Below are 20,000 nucleotides of genomic sequence, written 5' to 3'. Positions count from 1 at the left end.
TAATTATTATTACTATTATAACATAATCAACATCATCATCATCATTGTCAACATCTCCATTGCTATGTAATGCGTTGACAGGGTAATTTGCAACCTTTTAAAGAAATACAGTACTATAGTCAGATTTTTAATAAATGGCGCGTGTTTTTCTTCATTTTCTAAGCAGCCCCCCCCCCCCCCCCCCCCCCATGCATAGCTGCAAAAATTTGTATAAACTTCTGAATCAATTTGTCTTAATAAAAAAAATTTTTTTCATGAATTTTATAACAATAGGAAAGGATTTCGTTTATAACAGCTATATTAAAATCGATAACAGGTAAGGATCGGAACTCATAGAAGATTTACATTACAAAAAGAATGAATTTTCCGCATATCCATTTTGAAGGAATTCGGTAAGCTGGAGTGTTCGGTTAATTGAAGCTTAAACGATATAGTGCAGTATTTGAATATGAAGCAACGAATGACAATTATTAACTATCAGACATCTAAATTTTATAACTATCAATACACATTACTGGTGAATACAAACGAAAGTGAACATAACGCGCTTCCAATATAATTTTGATTGAAAAAGTTTGAGAAATAGCTTGTATTTATGTCATGCAAAGAGGATTACCTAAATTTATGTAGACTGGTCAAAAATAAAAATTCATCAATTTTGAGACAGTGTCTCTACAAATATGTATTCAACAATAACAACAAAAACAACAACCAAGAAATAATGGACACATCAATCAGCACAGTCTGATGACGAGGATGATGAAAATGAGAAATGAAACGACTACAGAAAGATACCGAGCATCACTCTATCCAATGAAATGTAATTTTCCTCTAGTTTGCGAAGGTTGAGGCATGCCTTTTCTCAGTCTACTCTTTATCATTTATTGCCTCGTCGGTGAGAGTAAATGTGGTGTTCCTCCTCTCAATCTTTCCCTCTACTTAGGCCCAATGACCTCGATTGGATTGTGCTCACAGTAATATGGGGGAAGTCGCGCAACCTAGTGTCAACACTCCCTGATAAGACAGTCTGCTTTGAAAGCTGTTTCTGGTTCATTTGTTTGTTTTTTTTACTAATGAGTATAGTTAGCATATTGATAAATGGTCAGAATATGTAGTACTGTCTGATTGAAACCATGAAATCATGTCAGCTTTTATATTTGCCAAAGTTGGAGCCTTAACGTGACCATGGGCCAACGAATGGCAGCTTTGCCCAATACAATACAGCTGGGTGCTTCAATGGAGGGCAGCAAACGATATTTAGTCAGTCTTAAAACACCCCAGAATAATATTCCAGATGATGCAGAGAAGAAAAAATGGCATGGCATCCTTTTAAATATTCAGTATTATCACCACTTGCAAGAATAACAATGATTCTCTGTCCAGAACCCATGGGCCTTTTTCTGCTTGAATAATCAGACGTCCAATATTTTTTCGGATGTATATTTAAGCTCACCCATACATCTTTGGATGATATCCATATCAAAGTTATCTATGATCCTTTTCCTGCCACGTCGTTCTACACTGGTGATCTCTGTCGTATTTCGAAAACGATCTTCTCATGGTTGATTGTGAAATTCCAAAGCCGTCCTCTTTAATGACTTATCGATAGATACAAGAAGACTTCTTTTCGCAGCGTTACGAGAGTGGAACCGATAGAGATTCCGTACCGTATCGTGTTGTTTAAGAGCTTTAAATGTTTTTAAAACCTTTAAAGGCCCAGTGAAACGTTCATGCATAGACAAAAATTTGTCAAAGTTATATAAACAAGGGTTTGTTAATTTGACAACAGCTGAGAAAAAAACAGAAAAACGCGCCATTAATCAAAAATCTGACTATGGTTAATATGAGACCATTATTGTCCCGTAAAATAGTACGCTGATTTCTCATCTCCATTGTTTTTTTCATTCTATCACACGTAAAGCAAACGGAAGTCTTACATCCTGGTAGTTAGCTGGCCGTGAGAAATGTGATGTCATATCTGGAAACTATCTTTGAGCACACCGGTCAAGAATTATACCTGGACATTATCGTACCCGTTGCCGTGCCGTTGAGTCCTGTTTATATTACCCTAGCCCTAGAGAATGTTACAAATGAATGTAAATAAATTATCTTATAGGAGTTTTTGAGTGGGCATGTGTTGCCATGTGCTACAGTAGGGCACGTTTGAATGACTTAAAACATCAGTCATAAGAAACTTGATGTTAGATAATGTAGTGCCGGTTAAATACAAATTGTTGATGCTTCATGTCTGGAATTCTTTTTTCTCCGACAAATCAAAACCAAAAGGTAATTTAACCAATTAACTGCCGTACTCTGGAAAGACGCGTATTTAAAAACGTGCATCTGGTATTCACAGCCTTCTAAGAAAAAGCCATACATTAGTCCTCGACCTTCATTACATCACCAAATTCAGCTCAATCAATTGAAATTTTAAAGGCATCATTTTGCACTTCTCTTTCGGGATCGCAACCATTTCTTCAAAATTCTTCTCTTTGTGTAATGTGATTGCATGAAAATAATTCTCCAAAAGTATCTCAACAACGTTTCAATGCCCAGTTTGGCAGACCATTACAGGATATGAAAACGATGGAGAGAAAAAGAAACGGGTAATCTTAATTGGCTCAAACACAAGGTGAACTTTCGGTATTGGCAGATGCACAGAAGACATAGGCTTACCTTCCTTTATAGCAAAAACAATTACTGTAAATGTCTTTTTAGACGTGCTAGAGTTTAATCTGATATCAGACATAGATTTTTTTTTTTCTTTAACTTGGATTCAGGTCTTTCGCAATGTTCTTAACGACATGTTTCCAGACAAATGGATTGGGAACATGTTATAATTGGAATAGATTGACTTGATTGCCTGGCCACCCTGGTTACAGGACCTTATACCATATGTTGGCACGCTTACCATGAAAAAAGAGCTATTATTGAATCCATGACGCCAAAAAAGGTACAAAACACACGGAAAAACCCGAACAGAGGTTGAATTTGCTTGTATGTAGCCATGACAACCGTTTGAGGCGCATTGAGTAAAAGATAATTGTAAACAAAATGTTAAACATTTATGCATTGATTAATTAAAGTATATTGGCTGTAATGTGTTTCTGTTAAATTACTTTATGGACACCCTGTATAATATCCAAAGAAATAAACACCATACTATTCTATTAGATGTTAAGATCTACAAAACGAAGTCTTCTGGATCAAAAAACATGATTGCGATTTATTGACTGCTTACACCAGTCCAATACGTCTTTGATGGTCTGTAATTAATTGTTTATCACTTATTCTATAAAGGTCTACATCGACTTCTTTTAATCAATCCCTCTAGTAATTGTAGATCATAAATCCATGTCTAAACTTTACATGAGAGGTAAACCAGGTAAACAAATCACAAGATTTATTTCGCTGACAAAGAATGTTATGGAGGAAATACGATCGTATTCGAGATGATGAGATCTTGATTTCTTTAGAAATGTTTTGATTGCCAAGTAATGACAGAAATTAAACGTGGCCATAAAACGAAAATACCATGTTCCTTGGACGATAAAAATCCTCTTAAACTGCATCTAATGAATAACATTTCACTTTGATGGGTTTTGTTGCTTTTTGTTGGTTTTTTTATTATTTTTTTTTTGGGGGGGGGGGGTTGTTTCTTCTTGCTATTTTTTCTTGGAGGGGAGGGAGGGGTGGGCTTTGTTGTTTTGTGTGTTTGTTTTTTTGTTATTGGGGGGGGGGGTGGGTCGGGATTTTTATTTGCTTATTTTGAGGGGGAGGGTTGTCTTTTGCTGTTCTTTTTTTTTTTTATAGTCTATTAAGTTTATTGTAGAAAAATAGACATAAACATTTCTATAGAACATGTCCACGGCACTGATTTACCATGCTCGATGCGCTTTAGAATGTTTCATTTATTTCCGCAGCAAACCATATGGAATCATATTTCCATTTCGTACTATACCAATCGCCTGTTAAGCGTTCTTTCTGTACTGACACTCTATATCCGTCAATATCCGTCACAGCCTATAGCCAAGTATCCATTCACACCTGAGCCGATTAGGGAAACGTGTTATAAGTGCCTTACCCAAGGACACAACGCCATGACCAGAATTTTCCACGATCACTTTCACCAATCCGGCCACTGACCACGCTTAACATCGCTTGACATTATTGACAAGACGAGACACCGTACCGCTGAGCCACAGCATGAAATCATCTTAAATAACAAGTCAGTAAATCTGAACTGTTCTCTAAATTTGAATTTAGCTTTTAGACAACTTTTGTTATTTAATAGGCAGGAATTACTCAAAATCAAACTGGACACAAAGGAAGGACGTTACAGCCACTTATCCTAGTTCGAGCCTCACTGTCACAATCTCCTTACTTTTCCTTTTGCAAACATAAAAGAACTTTGTATCAATCGTTTACTTCGTGGCGCTTTTATATAACTGATATTCGGTTATCTCGGCCTTTTCCTAGATATAACCCATAAAGGGGAAAAAATCCGTTCGAATAATAGATAAATCTTGGCTGCTATTTTCGAGAGTTGTCAGAGATACATTTGGAACCTCACATTTTATTACAATCATTCTTAACTAGTAGTAGAGTCTTTTACTTTTTGTTTTAAAAAACAATGACATGCAAAACATTATACATCTGCACCCAGTTTATATTTGTTTTTCTATATCACATACTGTAATCTCTTATGTGTGTAAAAATAGATACAGTTTCCAAATTTACATAAACAGTTAAGTCTCTATTTCGGCCGAAACAAGTGACATAAACTATTTTTAAAAATAATCTTCCAATCAAATAAAATGTGATTCAAATTGTTTGATTTGATTAAATGTTGGTCAGCGTGGTTCAGGGTATGGTATTTGCTTCGCACCCGAAAGGTACCCCAGTTCGAAAACCCGCTGCGTTTTGTGGTGAGCAAGTCACCTGACGCCAGGATAATTCCAATCTTCCCTTGGAATAGACCCTAAAGACAAATGTCCCCTGTGGGGATTAATAAAGGGAATTTATTATTTTATTATCCGCAGGATTCATGCAATCCTCCGTTTGGAACCATCCCACGACGTATAGATAGTTCGAAGATGACGTCACTCAGTCTTTGTTATTGTTTTTTTTGCCATCCGCGTTTATAAGTAATGCTCACTGAACTGTATTAACCTGACTATAAACGTTCATGGTTACACACAGTTTTGTGTGTTGGTCCGTTATACTTCCGGATGGCAATGTTGTGAACTCTTTAGCCAAGCGCATACTATCTATACTTCTACGCTGGTGTTACGATAAAAAACTCGTTAAAAAGTTCAATCGCAAAAGTGTAATATCATATAAATAATTTAATAAATCAAAAATAAAATTCAATTCATTTATACCCAAGGGGGCATTTGTCTTCATGTTTTTTTCCAAGGGAAGACTGGGGAAAACAAACCAGACGTCAGTCGCAGAGCAGTGCCTCAAAGTGAGCCATGGCGATGAAACCGGCTCAATCCACAATGAGCGGTGGGGAGTATATATATATATATATATATATATATATATATATATATATATATATATATATATATATATATATAGTGTGTGTGTGTGTGTGTGTAGGGGGGGGGGGTGTTTGTGTGGTTGAGTGTGTGTGTGGGTGTGTGTTTGTCTCAATAAGGAATGGACGACTTTTAAGTCTATCTTTCTGCACCTCAACGAGACACGTCTGATATGTTTTGTTGCGGTGCAGAAGGATAGATTTTCTTATAAATATCGCCTAGATATTCCTTATTGAGACACGGAATAAAAAGTCGATTGAAGACTATACACATTAATTTCGTTTGGCGGTTTATCAGAATAACATTTTATTGACAGAGATGCTTCCTGTTTTCACCAAGAGAGCAGAACTAGATATGCATCTCGGGGCTTCAATGAAGCATAAACCGTTACGATGTAACTGCTCTCTTGTGTAAATAATGGAATACGGCTGTAGTCCGGTTTTTTGTTTTTGTTTTTAAACTAAGGCAGTCTGTTCAAGTGAAAAAGAAGAACTCAATACTAATGGGTTTGCCATTAATCTGGGTTACTGGTTTAAGAGGTAATAAGGAAAAAGAGGAAATGTAAAGTTTATAACCCAACGATATCTATAGGTAAGAGTGAGGGTGTTATGAAACACCATTGAGCATTTTGTCACTATTATAGGCGATAACTTGTCTATAAATAGATGATTAGATACGGTGTGAGGGGTTTACAGCTTTTTTCATGTGCGATAATGGTACGTTGTGTTAACATTAATGAAATGAAAATAGAATAGACGTTAGATTTGAGTTTTAGGGCCGTGCATTTGGTTACAACCCGGGATTATGTATTTCGTGAAGCAAAAAGTAACATCCTATGGATAGGTTATTGGTCTGAAACAAAAATACCTTTCCTCTTTATTTGAGTTGAAGACAACTTTAAAGTTTGAATCTGCTTTATGGTTGAATCAAGAGGATTTTTATTCGTATTGTATTGTTACGATTGTTTGTGGGTTTTTTTTTGTTTTTTTTTGGGGGGGGGGGGGGGTGTTGCTTTGTTGTTGTTTTTTTGTTTGTTTGTTTGTTTTTGTTTTTTTTTTTGTTTTTTGGGGGTTTTTTTTTTGGGGGGGGGGGTGGTGGGGTTGTTTCGTTTGGTATTTGTTTGACTGTTGTTTTTTTATGTGTGTGTTTTTTTTTGTTTTTTTTTTTTTTTTTTGGGTGGGGGTTGTTTTATTGGGTTTCTTTTTGTTTTTTGCTTTAATTTCTTGTTTTTGTTGTTGTTGTTGTGCTGTTATTGCGCTTTGTTTTTTGGGGGGTTTTTTTTTTGTTTTGTTTTTTTTTTTTTTTGTTTTTGGAGTTTGACTTTTTTTTGTTTGTTGGTTGGTTGTATTTTTGCTGGGGTTTTTTTTTTTTTTTTTTGGTTTGTTTGTTTTGGGTTTTTTTGTCTTTGTTTCTGGCATGCTGTTTGTCAGGCAAAAAAAAAAATAACCATCTGTAAAGATGCAGCACATCCTGTCTAAAGATACTTGAAATGCGAAATGTACTGACAAAGCACACGACAGGTTGATTATTTTTAAAAATCCTTTGTAGACTTAAGCTTCGTCATCATCTCCAAATAGGCAAGTTTAGCCAATGTTCAACGAGGTCATTGATCGAATATAACCTAGCTTTGTTCCCTTGGGTCAAACACTTTAAACGCATTAATGTTTTCAACTCAAGAGTGAATAAGCATCTGACGAGGGTCCCAATTGCTCAGTTGCTAGTTACTACTCGCTTCACTTGCAAAAGGACCGAGATCGGTCAGGGGTAAAATCGAAATTTGTTTTCCTAGCCCCTGTAATCCCAGTAGTGATTGGATAACTGGGTCTTGTCGTGAATAGATTTTTACATCTCATTCACGATGAGAAAATAAAATAAATAATAATATGCACGAGGCATGTATCTCCACCGAAGTGGGCAGTTACGCGATTAGTCCGGGTATGTTCGTCCGGTCGAAGAAACAGAGTCAACACTTGAATTTCAATCAAATATCCATTATCCGTTTCGTAGTAAAAAGAGCTTGTAAAATGAAGGCAACCCCGTTTTTATACCCCTTGTGACGTCACAAACTCACGGGAAGAAACAACACACAACAGTGAATGGAACTCACCATGACACCCAGCATGAGAACAATTCACAACGACAACTTAATAGCCAAACAACAACAAACTGGAACATATTGAAACATAATAAATACGTTCCTACAGTCTGTTAAATCTTGCGGAAAATTCTTTCCGATAGACTAGCATCCCATACAAAGGGTAACAAGCAATTACTTTTGTCAATTTCACGCTATAGAAACCGAGACAAACTCCGGCTCCGTTGGCCTAATGATTAATTGGCGAATATTCTGAGAGTTAGACACAACTGGCAATTGATAAATAACAATATGCAATATAAAACATAAGTCTCACGAGTAGGGGAGGGGGGGGGTGTGAAAAGTGGGTAAGCACATTAAGCATGTTAAAACCGTGGGCAAGGGAGGATTTAAATGCTTATGTAGATAAACGTCTATCAATTTCATTTCTCTCGCCGAGAACTGGGATTCGCGTCTCAGAGTTGAAGCCTTATCTTGTCACTTGTATATTATGTTGGGTGCGTGGATTATGAAAATTGCTACATTTTGGCGATTTAAGTTACTAAAATCTTTTTTGTCAATTAAAGCATACATTATATAAATATATTATTCCATTTTCAACAACTGATTTTTCGCGATTTAAGCTATATGTCGCATATCTTCCTAAGCTTCATTATCGTTTATCGTTATATTATATTATTTTAATTATTATATGTAATTTATTTATAAAGATCTGAAAAAAGTGTATATGAATCTGGGCCAAACAAAGCAAGAAAAAAATACAAGAACCCCCCCCCCCCCTCCCAAAATATCTGCTTAGGCTGGGGATCGAACCTCAGACTTCCTGATTACCGATTAGACGTGCAGTCTTTCACCAGTGCCTGCTCCCTAATTTGTTACTTTGATTTATTATAATTACTTCAGCAACATTATAACTGCATGTCTGAAAGCAAAGATAAGTTATCGTAGCATGTTGACATACGGTGACATTTAGTCTCTGACTCATTGCAAACTTGCACAAGGAAACTCATCTTTATAAACCTTATTTATATACATACTGTATGATCATAAGGTACGCATCACGTACGCTTTCTGTTTTTCTTTGCATTAAGATAATAGAAGTGTTGTATTTCCATTTCTTCTGTGCATATTTTCTTCCAAAGCATTTAGCTTCATACCTGTAATTTTAGCCAGAGGAAAATATTCTTTGATGGAGCTATGAACTGCCTTTGACAGATATGAAGTGTTTCATTTCATTTTTGTTTTAAATAGATTACTTCAATACCAATATATAGACTGACCCCCCCCCCTCCCCCCTTCTCCCAAATACCAAAAGGTCTTAAACCTTGGGATAGAGACTTTTTGGCAGTTTGAGTCAATTCAATCGATCAATATTTGAAATGAAAAATTATCTGGCCAAAATGGAAAAAAGTACTTTGTTAGCGTAGAGCAGCTCAGATCGTTGCCAGCATAGTTCTCTCAGAGAGGGCATAATTTGATACTCCTGAAGAGATATAAGGCTCGGAAGTTACATATCCTTGCTACCCGTTGGATGGAACGCTGATCTATCCCAAAATACTTTTGTACAGGTGGTATAAAATGGAGGATGCGCATAGAACATAAAAATCAATGCTGCATTTTGGTGTAGAAGTCTAGATAGTAGAATATCATGCAAACAAGAGAGCTATTTTTAAAGAATGTTGAGAAACAAAGTGCAGTTAAAGTAGATATTTAGTAAATCTTTAATGGTTTTGAAGACGGTTTGTCTACGAAATTATGAAACCAAGCGCCAAAGTCAGATGTATAAACAAATTAACAGATAAATATGCACGTTTACATACAATATAAATATATTTATATATCTATTATATTTTTATAAATGTAATATTTATTGTTGGAATTCACTTCCTTCGTCTCCTCCTCTCCACATCCTCCTCTTTTTCTTCTTCTTCTTCCCTCCTCCTCTTCCTCCTCTTCTTCTCCTTCTCTTTCTCCTCTTCTTCTTCTTCTCCTTCTCTTTCTCCTCTTCTTCTTCTTCTTCTCTTCTTCTTCTTCTTCTTCTTCTTCTTCTTCTTCTTCTTCTTCTTCTTCTTCTTCTTCTTCTTCTTCTTCTTCTTCTTCTTCTTCTTCTTCTTCTTCTTCTTCTTCTCAGCTATTCCATACTCATCATAATATTTGCTTTATTATAATAAAAATTGCCAATCTGACGACTCAGCACTTAACACTGAATCACAATAAATAATACCTGTTTTCCATCTGACCTCTCAAGCTTTGTAATAAAGCATTATCATGTTTTTGCACTGTTTTTCCTTTCCTGTGATATGACTCGTGAAGTTTGGGTTGTAATAAATCACGAGACAACAACTTCCTTATCAACAATGAAATTTGACCAATGATTAGCTACAGGTGAAAGAAATAACGAGATGAGATGAATGTCTCATTAGGAATGTGGTTCTCTTTTGTTTTTCGTTTTGTTTGAGCTGTTTTCTGTGTGTGAGAGAGACAGACAGAGAGAGAGAGAGAGAGAGAGAGAGAGAGAGAGAGAGAGAGAGAGGGAGAGAGAGAGAGAGAGAGAGAGATTTTGTTCTACTTCTTTTTTTTTTTTCTTCTACTGACCCTGTGTTTATGGCTATGTGAGCCCTTGTGACGGTTCGTTACGAAAATGTTCATAAAAATGTCGTCATATCCGCCTCCCTGATTCCAGGGGTTTATCTCCTGCCAGGTTACAAGAACGCAACGAAAATACAATAGCTAGTGTTGTGATACCAATATGGTGGTATGGCATTGGTGGAGAGAGAGAGAGAGAGAGAGAGAGAGAGAGAGAGAGAGAGATTTCTTTAACCCTCATCTTGGAATAAAAACTCATACCTGGGACTTCGCGAAGTCCCAGGTTTGACAGTTTTTGCCAAGATGAAATCGATCGATATTTGAAGGACCAGTTTTCTGGCCAAATTTTTAAATACGAGTTTTTCCAGAGAACTGCAGTTAAATGGTTAAATACCGGGTATAGTATAGTCTAGGACAGAGCCGCCGCCACACCAACTGGGTAGTCGGGTCTGGGAGATCTGCTAACTTCGTGATTAACTCAATTGATTATTCCGTTGTCTTCAACGTTAATCGGATGGTGTACACTGCAGAAACCGGGATAATCACTGGCTCGTTGTCCTAATGGCTCTTTTTTTTTTTACTTTTTCAATACAACTCGGAAACTAACCATCGGGGAAATATTATTTGAGTCGTTTTGAGTGTGTTTCATAGTTCAGATCATTTATCAAAATAAGGTGCGCCGATGTTGGCATTATACAAAGCATAGGCCTTTCTCTAGAACTGGTATCTACATGCACTTAAACCTCCAGATCTTAAGTGGGCCTTACAGATCAATGATAATGGATGCTATAATTGCATAGGTAACTATGTGTACATTATATATCACATACAGTCTTTAGAGCCATAAAGCCCATAGTGCTGGAGTATATCCTGTGTTCTGCAGCGTTGAACGGACATTAGCAATAAGGTTTAACAGTCTGACAACACGTCCGCCTAGAAACCAACCGTCTGGGTTTTTTTTTTAAAGTTGCTTTTTTATTTTTTTAGATTGGTTTGACATTTTCCAAACATCTTGCAACCAGAATATTATGAAAAAGTCAAAATATGACCAGATTTAATTATGTTTTTCTCCTCTGGATATACTTTTATGCTCCTAGGAGAAGTATTTCATAAGGGCCGTGATGGAGATATTGGCGTCCCCCACTGTTCCAGATAGTTTAGAACCAGTTACTACGCTTTGTTACGTAGGGAAGTGACGTCACGACTGTTGAACCCAATCGTTTGCTATCCTTAAAAAAAACTTCAGTTGGTCTATCACAAAGAACCTTTTGCTACAGTTAACACCTTTTTTGTTTATCCAGGAAGGAATTTAATTTATCAACAAGATGGTGCTACATCCCATATGAACAAAAGAACACAAGATTTTCTTCGAAGTAAGAATATTTACTTCATAGAGAAAGACAACAGGCCGCCTCAACCACATCCTGAATCCATGGATTACGCAATTTGTAATTCTTTGACCGAGAAGGTTTATAGTGGAAAAAGATCTGCATTCACATAAGAATCATTGAGAGAAAAAGTTATTTTATGTTAGGAGGAGATAACCATTGAGGAAATTCGGAAGTGCATTTCAAGTTGGAAAAAGAGACTACGTTGGGTCATTAAAGAGGACGGCGGTGATATTGATCACTTAAAGTGCTAACTTTGTAATCGTAGGACCAAAATAGGCACGTGTGTGTTTACTATATAGACGATTTCTTACATGGTGAGGAGAATTATGATGAAAATAATGTTTATGGTGACATAATTAAGGGTTGCTTTAAAAAATGGCAACAAATGGGTTAAGATCGTCGCTCTGCCACGTTGTGTATTTTTCTCTGATTTCGGAACACGGTTTTGAAAAATCACTGTAGGGTCTATCTTTTTTGTTTCTCAATTCATATTCATGACATTTTGACAATCTACGTGTAAAGATTATATTTGTGTTTTGAATTTGAAAGAAATGAAATGAAATTAGCGTTTTTGACCACCCGATTAAAATTTTTTTTATTCATTTACTTATTAGATGTTACAAGTTATACAGACGCCAAGTCGGTGGTTATTAATTAATAAGTAGTTGGTGACGTATGAACGATGCATTTCAAACTGTGAACAATAAATAACAAGAAACCGATTCATTATTATCAAATTTAAGGTCAATACAAATGAAAACGGATTGAATCTCACACAGACATAACAGAGATTATATCATAAGATTAGGAAAACAAAAAATTGGAATTTAATCGCTTGCATTAACAGGTTTTAGCACAGAATTCTTACTATAAATGCACTTATAAGTAGCTTCATTATAATAATAATGCTGAAAACTTATATAGCGCTATAACTCCGAGACACCAGACTCTAAGCGCTTAAATTACAAATTACTTTGGCTGAAACATACTCATTCACACACACAAGCACACACACACACACACACACACACACATACACACACACACAACACAACACACAACACAAACCAAACCTATCTTGCTTCTCATACCATCTACTAAAATCGAAACAAATATGTTTTAAGGGAACGTTTAAAAATAGACAAAGATTCTTTTTCACGAATGCTCTGCGGTAAGGCGTTCCAAATAGAGGGTCCGAAATGAGAAAAGGATCTCATTCCAGCATTTTTCCGAATTCGAGGGACAACTAGTTTTGTGGAATCACTGGCCGAACGTAAGGGGCGGGGTTTTGAATATCTTTCAATTAGTTCTGAAAGGTAGGAAGGGGCAGTACCTTCAAGACAACGATACACTAAAACACAAGCTTTGAATTTAATTCTTTTCCCAACAGGCAGCCAATGCAGGTCATGAAGTAGAGGTCCGGCAGAGTCGCACCTACGCTTCATGAATACTAGTCTGGCAGCGCTGTTTTGGACAATCTGAAGACGTTTCAGATTGTATTGCGAAACGCCAAACAACAGAGCATTACAATAATCCAATTTCGATAGTACGAGGGACACAACCAGGTGCTTGGTCACATCCTCAGATATGAACCGTCTAATGGAAGCAATCTTTTTTAGTTGGAAAAAGAGAGATCTAACCAAATTATTAACCTGATGCTCCATCGACAGCTCAGAGTCTAAGAATGTGCCAAGGTTTTTCACTTTGTCAACAATTTGAATAGAGGCATCCCCCAACTTCAAATCTGTTTCACTTTTCCACTTCCTGTTCCCCACATACAGCACCTCCGTCTTATCATCATTCAGTTTCAGTCTGTTCTCATTCATCCATTTCTTAACACTTTGGATACAATTTTTACTATTGGCTGATACTTCTTGTAAATTTCTCGTATTTGGAAACGCAGTACAATTGCGTATCATCAGCGTATTGATGGTAAGACAGACCATAACTTCTGATGATTTTAGACAGAGGGCCAACGTACAAAACAAAAAGAACGGGTCCAAGTACTGAACCCTGGGGAACCCCACAATCAAGAAAGATTTCCTCCGATCTATATTCATCCACCGTAATAATCTGTTTACGATTGAACAAATATGACCTAAACCAATCAAGCGCTGCACCAGACACGCCATAAGTAATTTCAAGACGTTTGAGAAGAAGATTGTGATCAATAGTATCAAAAGCAGACGATAGGTCAAGCAAATTCAGCAAAGAACATGAACCATTGTCTATAACAGAGAGGAGATCATTAACAACCCTAACAAGTGCGGTTTCCGTCGAATGATGTTGCCTATAAGCAGACTGAAATTTTTCTTCAAGACAATTATTTTTAAGATACAAATGAAAGGCTTAAAATAGGTGGTCTTTGTACGACATTAATTTTATTTTCATTTCTCATTTCAGGATCCTGCATAAATGCAAAAGGTATGCAGAATGAATGTAGAAATATCCTTCACTTTTTAACCCTTAACTGACTGAGACTTTGGCACATTAACAAATCGCTTTTTAACATTTTGGCAAAGAAGTCTTAATAACAATTTCAATAAATTAGAATCAACCACAATTTGTCAACATTTCTTAAATTCTCAGGCTTAAGAATTTTTAAAAGAAATTTTCTGGCCAAAATGTATAAAACGTTTTGTCCTTGTATGCAGATTTTTTTTAAGGCTCAGAATCACATGACGTGTGAAAGGAACTTTAAAGAGCTCTAATTGTGAAAATTGTACCATTCAAACTAGGAACATTATATATCTAATCGAATCCTACGGCTACTTTCAAAAAAAGTTCACTTCCAGTCAGTATTATGCGTTTCTTGAGCACAATATCTTTTTCAAGCCGAAAACTTTCTTGAAACTTGAGCATTTATATAGGGCAATATCCACTAAACGCACTAAAAGCGCTTTACAAGATGTCCCTAGCAAATAGCAACACTTGACATTATGTAGGACGAGACATGACGCCTGTAAGACGATATTACAATATTTACGACAGAGACAACGTTTTAACGGCCAGATACTCATTTTACACCTGAGTACGGTGAGAGAATGTGACTAACGAGCTTTTCCAAGGACTCAACTATGCGCAGAGAGGGACTCGAACCCAGGACCTTCCGACCCGAATGCGAGTGTCATACCACAAGACAACATAGCCGCATTCCGTACCAGAGTCGAGTGTATTATGCATTAAAAACTCAATTATTTTCCAAAGTGTGATATGAATTATTATGCAAAACACGCATAAACTAAAATTAAGATTATATTTCTTACACCAAACTGCTCATTTCTAGGAAAGAGGAAAGATGGAGAGAGAGAGAGAGAGAGAGAGAGAGAGAGAGAGAGAGAGAGAGAGAGAGAGAGAGAGAGAGAGAGAGAGAGAGAGAATTTTAAGAAAAAGCATTTATCAAAATAAATATAAATTTTAAAAGACAGAGTTATAAAATTGTTTGGAAAAAAATACAGGATTTTATTTTGTTTTCCAACTAAAATGAGAAAGACAGAAAGTTCGAGAAATTGAGATGGAAAAAATGAGATATTTTGAGACTTACCTGGAGATGATATGTGAAGATAGTGAAAATGGTTGGGTGTTGAAGATGTGGTGTCTTCCGTTAGAATGCCAGAAACCAGGTATGATGGTACGGGGACGATTTGGAATAGGATACTAAATTTAGAGACAGGTGTTGGGGGTTTGTATGTAACGGTTGGCTGGAAGAAGACGAGGAATCGAAGACGATGTGTATGTATATGTGTATGTACTTATGCCTAAGTTTGTGTGTGTGTGTGTGTGTGTGTGTGTGTGTTTGTGTGTGTGTTTGTGTGTGTGTGTGGAATTTTTTCCTGGTGGGGAGTTGGTGAAGAGGATGAAATAGGTGGTGGTTATGGGGGAGGCATTTGTAATGTTTGAAGAGAGTGGTAGTTGTGATGGTGTTCTGGTTCTGGTAGTGGCAGTAATGGTAAAGTTGGTTTTGATTATGGTGAAGTTAGTGGTGGTATGATGATGATGATGATGATGATGATGATGATGATGATGATGATGATGATGATGATGATGGTGGTGGTGGTGGTGGTGCCCGGTGGTGGTGGTGGAACGCCGAAAATATAAATGATGATGATGGTAATGATGATGATGATGATGACGATGATGATGATGATGATGATGATGACGACGATGATGATGATGATGATGATGATGATGATGATGATGATGATGATGATGATGATGATGATGATGATGATGATGATGATACTGGTGGTGGTGGTGGTGGTGGAACGCCGAAAATATAAATGATGATGATGGTAATGATGATGATGATGATGATGATGATGATGATGATGATGATGATGATGATGATGATGATGATACTGGTGAAGGGGCTTTAAAATTGTACATTAGACATTCCATATTATTTGAGATAAAATATTAAAATGGGAGCAGCAGATAAAAGCACAAAAAAGAAAAGATCAAATTTAAAATAAAAACAAAATATTTATTCTTTTTATTGGCATGATGAATACTCAGTCATATATATATATATATATATATATATATATATATATATATATATATATATATATATATATATATATATATATATGTGTGTTATATATATATATAATATATATATATATAATATATATATATATATATATATATATATATATATATATATATATATATATATATATTAAAGCAAAAAGTTCCCTATCAAGGGTATTTTAAAATTCATTAACATTTTTACAATTTTTAGTTTGAAATGAAATTTTAAATTGTTCCATGTTATTGCAGTTCGGTATATAAAAGTATTCTCCATTATTGAAGTCGAGTATCTTGAGATAAATATTTTGATGATGGTGATGAGGAGGATGATGATGATGACGACGACGATGATGATGATGATGATGATGATGATGATGATGATGATGATGATGATGATGATGATGATGATGATGGCGAGAGGGTGAAAGTATGTTGTTATTGGCATTAGTTTGTCGGGTTATGTCTCGAAAATACAACAGTTGTATCCAATTCTTCATAATTTATTTTTACTAATTGTCTGTTGTAATACATAGACATAATAATAGGCAATAAGATAAACGTTTTGTGCCCGGTGTCTGTGAGCGGGGGAAAGAAACTTATTACTGAAAGCAAAAGGAGAAAATCATATTTAACTATATTAGCGAATTATTTTTGTGAGTGGAAGAAAAAATGACGCCGAGAAAACACTTTTTATAAAACATGATATTAGCCAGAAATCCATTTTTTTTTAAAGTTCTATAAATGACCCTAAACTTGTCCCACAAAATCTCAACTTGAGGTTTTAAGACATAATTTTGCCAATTTGACAAGTTGGAGAGTAATTCTAACCTGTAGATAGTTTAAGTAAAATGTTCAGACCAAAAGAAAATTCAATGTGTTTTTGTCCGACACGGTGGCAGTAAAGTTTGTGGTAGATTTTGGAGTTATGCCAGGGTTTGGATGGAGTGCAGGTGGAAAATCAACGCTTTGAATGTGCTTAGTAGAGTAATCGAAAGGAACGAGGAGCAAGATGATAGAAAATTCTTGAAAATACGTAATTTTTCGCGAAAGCAACTTTATCTAGGTCTATCTATCTACAGGTCTAGAACGTCTTGTTGGAAATCTTAGAATTTTAATTCATACGTCAGAATTTTTCTTTCGGTCCAAAAAGTTTAAATTCCTTGCAACAATATTATTAGATCATTTCAGCGTGTTTGGAAGAGGAAATGGTACAAAACACAGTATTGGACGGTTATATTAAATATGCATCTATGGGAGACTTTGGATAGGTACAGACTTCACCCACGATCAAAGACAATGGTTCATCACAGATGAAATAAGGAACGTCGAGGCTGCTATATCTGAAGATCACGATTGAGAAAGGCAAAGACTTTTAAGTAATTTAATCATAGCACTAGTCGCTTAAATTTGCAAAGTTTTTCTTCTTCTTCTTCTTCTTCTTCTCCTCCTCCTCCTCCTCCTCCTCCTCCTCCTCCTCCTCCTCCTCCTCCTCCTCTCTTCTCTCTTCTTCTTCTTCTTCTTCTTCTTCTTCTTCTTCTTTCTTCTTCTTCTTCTTTCTTCTTCTTCTTCTTTTTTATTATTATTATTATTATTATTATTATTATTATTATTATTATTATTATTATTATTATTATTATTATTATTATTATTATTATCATTATTATTATTATTATATAAATATATACAGTAAAATTACTTTAAACCGAAAGAAGATAAACCGAAAAATACCTTAAACCGCAAAGAATTTAATAAATTGTGCTAGTTTCTTCATTATCTTTGTACTAATTCTTACGATGAACCGAAATACTTCTAAGCAGGACTTTCTTTAAACCGAAACAACTTGAGAGCACCTTCCCTTTTCTCTCTCTATTTTTCTTCAAAAATTCGGGAAGGTGGCCACACGTAATAATGTCCGGCGATAATAAACAAAGAGCGTAAGTACCTACAAGATGAAGGTGAGTGGTGGGGTGGGGGTAGGCAAACACTTCAATTACTGAATTTGGGCTTGGCCAACACCACAATCGCACAGATTGGAAAAGGAAGACAACGGGTGACTGGCGGGCGAAAAATGAGGAAAGAGGGGGAGTTGGGGTGTAGAATCACGCAAGCGAGATGTTCTCGCTCGTGTGTTGATGCTTTGGATTTTCAACACGACAATGAGGGGCTGGGTGGGTGTGTGTGTGTGTGGGGGGGGGGGGTTGACAACTACCATTGATATGCCATTTTATTTCCTTTTTTTAAATATGCGTGTATGACGGGGGGGGGGGGGGGGGGGGGGGGGTTCTATGTAATTAGGTCTTTGAACCTAATGGCTTTTCAACAAAAGAGGGGTGTGTAGTAGACAGCTTAGCATTGACACGCCTTTTCATTTCCATTTCACTTCACCTCTGAGTAGTTGCGCATCATTCATTATCAATTATCGCACAAGAACTTTCGATCTTATTTTAGCTTTACATTTTACAAAAAGAAAGCACTGTGCTTACACGTTGGAGTTTAAAATCAAAATGCTATGTGAAGTTGATGATAAAAAAAGTTGAGCAAGAAGGTGATATGTAAAAAACACAGCATCCCGAACTCAACTCTTTCAACAATTTTGATTGGAAAACGAAAACTCCCAAAAATATTTTTTAAACACCCCAAAAAATTAAAAAAAAAAAAGGTTACAAAGACAGCATTTATTCAACAACTCCATTTAAGGCGAAACCCATGATACGATTAATAAATGAGCAAATTCCTTAAATAGTTGAAAAACATCGCAAAACGGGAACTTGCTTTAAGCCAAAATGTCTTTAAACCGAAATGGTATAGAAGGTCCCCAAAATTTCGGTTTAAAGTAATTCTACTGTATATATATATATATATATATATATATATATATATATATATATATATATATATATATATATATATATATATATATATATATATATATATATAAAGCTATGTGGTCTAGTGGTATGACACTCGATTTCGGAACGGATGGTCCTGGCTTCGAGTACCACTCTGAGCGGCGCATAAGTGAGTCCTTGGAAAAGGCTCTTTACTCATTTCTCTCACCCTTCTCATGTGTAAAACGAGTACCTGGTCGTCAACAGCGTTGTCTCTGTCGGAAAAAATTGTAATATAGCTTAACAGGCGTCATGTCTCGTCCTACACGTGTGTTTCGGTTGGTCAGGGACCTTTTGGCAAGCGCTTTGAGCACGTTTATTGGATATTGCGCTATATAAAAGCTCAAGTTTTATCTACCTATATTATCTCTCTTTCTCTCTCTCTCTCTCTCTCTCTCTCTCTCTCTCTCTCACACACACACACACACACACACACACACACACTCTCTATCTATCTATCTATCTATCTATCATCAGGAAAGGCGTTTTTTCTTGTGTCATCCACCCAGTCTCGGTCTCAAGTAAATCTAAAAAAGATGAAATGATCAGATACATTTTACCTATACAATACATGACAAAGAAGAGAACAGTATCATAGCCGGGGGTTTAACCTTAAACTAGAGTTTACTTTAAGAGAATTGACTTCTTCCATATAATGTCTTGCAGACTGCATTGTTTACATCATCATAAATGCATATGAATTCGTCATGGGATGCCGTTATTCAAAGCAAACTACAGTCACACTCATCCAAAACGACCATCCAAAATCGTGAGCCAAATAAAAGCAGTGCCTTGAGTGAGGTAGCCTTGAAAGAGTGGTGGAAAAGGAGATGATCCAACAAGCACGATTTTTTAAAAATCTACTCTTATATTATTAGAGTTGTCAAGTACACATAATATTGTCGTTTTCAAAAAATCTCTCTCTCTCTCTCTCTCTCTCTCTCTCTCTCTCTCTCTCTCT

General features: G+C 36.0%; 1 protein-coding gene across 3 annotated transcripts in view; it reads right to left on the bottom strand.

Moving 5' to 3' along the window:
- Positions 1–15,350, bottom strand: part of LOC144972923 (filamin-A-like) — a 140,770-nt gene extending 125,420 nt beyond the window's left edge. The window contains exon 1 of one of the 3 annotated variants that reach the window (XM_078914739.1): positions 15,163–15,350. The gene's annotated coding sequence lies outside the window, so the exon portion shown is untranslated. The remainder of the gene's footprint in view (positions 1–15,162) is intronic. The other 2 variants (XM_078914740.1, XM_078914736.1) reach the window with 2 other exon arrangements.
- Between the last annotated feature and the right edge of the window lie 4,650 nt (positions 15,351–20,000).

This window comes from Berghia stephanieae, chromosome 5 (assembly GCF_034508935.2).
Source record: "Berghia stephanieae isolate SIO BIC M18660-M18661 chromosome 5, UCSD_Bste_1.3, whole genome shotgun sequence".
NCBI lineage: Eukaryota > Metazoa > Mollusca > Gastropoda > Nudibranchia > Aeolidiidae > Berghia > Berghia stephanieae.
The sequence above is the reverse complement of the archived record's forward strand: the minus strand, read 5'-3'. Positions and strand labels throughout refer to the sequence as shown.